This window comes from Manis javanica, chromosome X (genome assembly GCF_040802235.1).
Source record: "Manis javanica isolate MJ-LG chromosome X, MJ_LKY, whole genome shotgun sequence".
NCBI lineage: Eukaryota > Metazoa > Chordata > Mammalia > Pholidota > Manidae > Manis > Manis javanica.
In genome coordinates this window covers 120994883-120997979 of record NC_133174.1, presented here as the reverse complement: position 1 = coordinate 120997979, position 3097 = coordinate 120994883, and the positions used below count along the sequence as shown (strand labels likewise).

At 36.0% G+C, this 3097-nt stretch overlaps 1 non-coding gene across 1 annotated transcript; it reads right to left on the bottom strand.

Annotated features, from left to right (window-relative positions):
• Nucleotides 1-1145: 1145 nt before the first annotated feature.
• LOC118970550 (small nucleolar RNA SNORA40) lies at nucleotides 1146-1267 on the bottom strand. Its single transcript, XR_005058609.1, has one exon. It is a non-coding gene; the product is annotated as a small nucleolar RNA SNORA40 (small nucleolar RNA).
• Nucleotides 1268-3097: the final 1830 nt, after the last annotated feature.

Sequence of the window (3097 nt, the reverse complement as noted above, 5' to 3'; positions counted from 1 at the left end):
CCTGACTTATTTCACTGAGCATAATACCCTCTAGATCCATCCATGTTGTTGCAAATGGCAGGATTTCATTATTTTTTACTTCTGAATAATATTCCTTTGTGTATATGTACCACATCTTCTTTATCCATTCATCTCTTGATGGACATTTAGATTGCTTCCATTTCTTGACTATTGTAAATAGTGCAGCAATAAACATAGGGGTGCATATGTCTTCTCGAATCAGAGATTTTGTTTTCTTTGGGTAAATTCCTAGGAGTGGAATTACTGGATCAAATTGCATTTCTATTTTTAGTTTTTTGGTGAAAGTCGATTTTGCTTTCCTCATCAGTTGAACCAATTTGCATTCCCAATAGTGTAGGAGGGTTCTTATTTCTCCACATCCTTGCCAGCGTTTGTCATTTCTTGTCTTTTGGATAGTGGCCATGCTAACCGGTGTGAGGTGATATCTCACTGTGGTTTTGATTTGCATTTCCCTGATGATTAGTGATGTGGAGCATCTTTTCATGTGCCTGTTGGCCATCTGTGTCTTCTTTGGAGAAGTGTCTGTTCAGGACCTCTGCCCATTTTTTTAAACTGTAAAGGGTTTTTTTTTATTATGTAACATAGGCAACATAAGTCAATAAATTTTTTAAGAGCTTAGTATGGCATGGTTCCTTCCCCTGCCAATCGCCTTACCTTCTCCAAATTGAGGCATGATCTTCAATAAAAACAGTCCTTTTAAAATCACCTTTTGTTCAATCCAGTTATTAGTCAGTCTTGTAATCTGAGTTCCACTTCTTCATGCAATTTACTTTGGGACCACATTTAGGGTCAGAGGAGATGGATCTGCCTGGTTCTCAATTTTAGACACCCTCTAGCCCTTAGTTAAGATCAAATCATACACATTCCTAAGTTGTCATACCCTAAGAATAGTATAGATCATTGGGATATGCAAATATCTGTAAGTCCAGAGACTGTATTTTCAAGTTATGAGCCTAAAAGAGAACCATTTTTGTTTCATGTCAACATTAGAACACTAAGCTGATACAGCTGAGATTTATCCTATGCTTTTTAATTATCAATAGCAGCTGAGCTTTACCTTATATCCTATGCTTTTTAATTATCAATAGCAGCCCCCCATCACTACTTTAGTCCTCATTATGTATCATGTTCCATCTTATCTGTATCAAAACTCATGCTGAACAATGAGTTTTGGGTTGCGAAAGAGGATCCTCTGCCCATTTTTTAATCGGATTATTTGGTTTTTGGGTGTTGAAGCATATGAGTTCTTTATATATTTTGGATGTTAGTCCCTTATTGGATAAATCATTGACAAATATATTCTCCCATACTGTAGGATGCGTTTTTGTTCTGCTAATGGTGTCCATTGCTGTATAGAAGCTTTTTAGTTTGATGTAGGCCCACTTGTTCATTTTTTATTTTGTTTCCATTGCCCAAGGAGATGTGTTCAGGAAAAAGTTACTCATGTTTATATTGAAGAGATTTTAGCCTATGTTTTCTTCTGTGAGTTTTATGGTTTCATGACTTACATTCAGATCTTTGATCCATTTCAAGTTTACTTTTGCATATGGAGTTATACAATAATCCACTTTCATTGTCTAACATGTAGCTGTCCAGTTTTCCCAACGCCACTTGTTGAAGAGGCTGTCTTTTCCTCATTGTATATTCATGGCTCCTTTATAGTATATTAATTGGCCACATATGTCTAGTTTTATATGTGTGCTTTCTATTCTGTTCTATTGATCTATGGGTCTGTTCTTGTGCCAACACCAAATTGTTTTGATTACTGTGGCTTTGTAGTAGAGCTTGAAGACAGAGTGTAATGCCCCCAGCTTTGTTCTTCCTTCTCTGGATTTGATTGGCTATTTGGGGTCTTCTGTGGTTCCGTGTGAATTTTAGAACTATTTGTTTTAGCTAATTGAAGAATGCTATTGGTATTTTGATAGGGATTGCATTGAATCTGTAGACTGCTTTAGGCAGGATGGCCATTTTGACAATAATTCTTCCTATTCATGAGCACAGGATAGATTTCCATTTATTGGTGTCTTCTTTCATTTCTCTCATGAGTACCTTGTAGTTTTGAGAATAAAGGTTTCACTTCATTGGTCAAGTTTATTCCTAGGTGTTTTATTCTATTTGATGCAATTGTAAATGGAGTTGTTTTCCTGATTTCTCTTTCTGGTAGTTCATTAGTATATAGGAATGCAACAGATTTCTGTGTATTAATTTTGTATCCTGCAACTTTGCTGCATTCAGTTATTCTAATAGTTTTTTGGTGGATAGACATTTATTTTTTACAGTTCTGGAAGGTTGGAAGTCCAAGATCAGGGTACTGGCATGGCTGAATTCTGGTGAGTCCCTCTTCTAGGTATAGACTGCTCTCTTCTGCTGTGACCTCACATGGCAGAAGGGGGCAAGAGAGCAATCTGTGGTGTCTTTGATAAGGGCACTAATCCCATTCATGAGGGCTCCCAAAGATCTCACCTCCAAACATCATCACACTGGGGGTTAGGTTTCCACACAGGAATTTGGTGGGGATGACACAACTATTCAGTCTATAGCAGCTACCTTCTTTATTTCTGATTCTAGTAACTTGAGCATTTTTTTTATTAGTCTAGCTAAAGGTTTGTCAAATTTTGTTGATCTTTTTAGAGAACCAAATCTTGGTTTCAGTGATTCTTCTCTATTGGTTTTCTATTTTAGTTATGTATCTTTTTTCTAATTTTTATTATTTCTTTAACTCTGCTTTAGGGTTAGCTTGCTCTTCTTTTTCCAGTGATTAAGGTGAAAGGTTAGCTCATTGATTTGAGATCTTTCTTCTTTTCAAACTAGGCATTTACAAATATAAAATACCCATTAAGCCCTGCTTTCACTGGATCCCATAAGTTTAAATATCTGTATTGTTTTCATTCATCTCGAAGAATTTTCTAATTTCCCTTGTGATTTCTTTGGGACCCACTGGTTATTTAGGAGTGTGTTGTTTAATTCCACATTTGTGAACATACCAAATTTCCTCTGTTACTGATTTATAATTTTGTTCTATTGTGGTTGAAGAACGCACTTCATATTATTTCTGTCCTTTGAAAGGTGTTGAGAT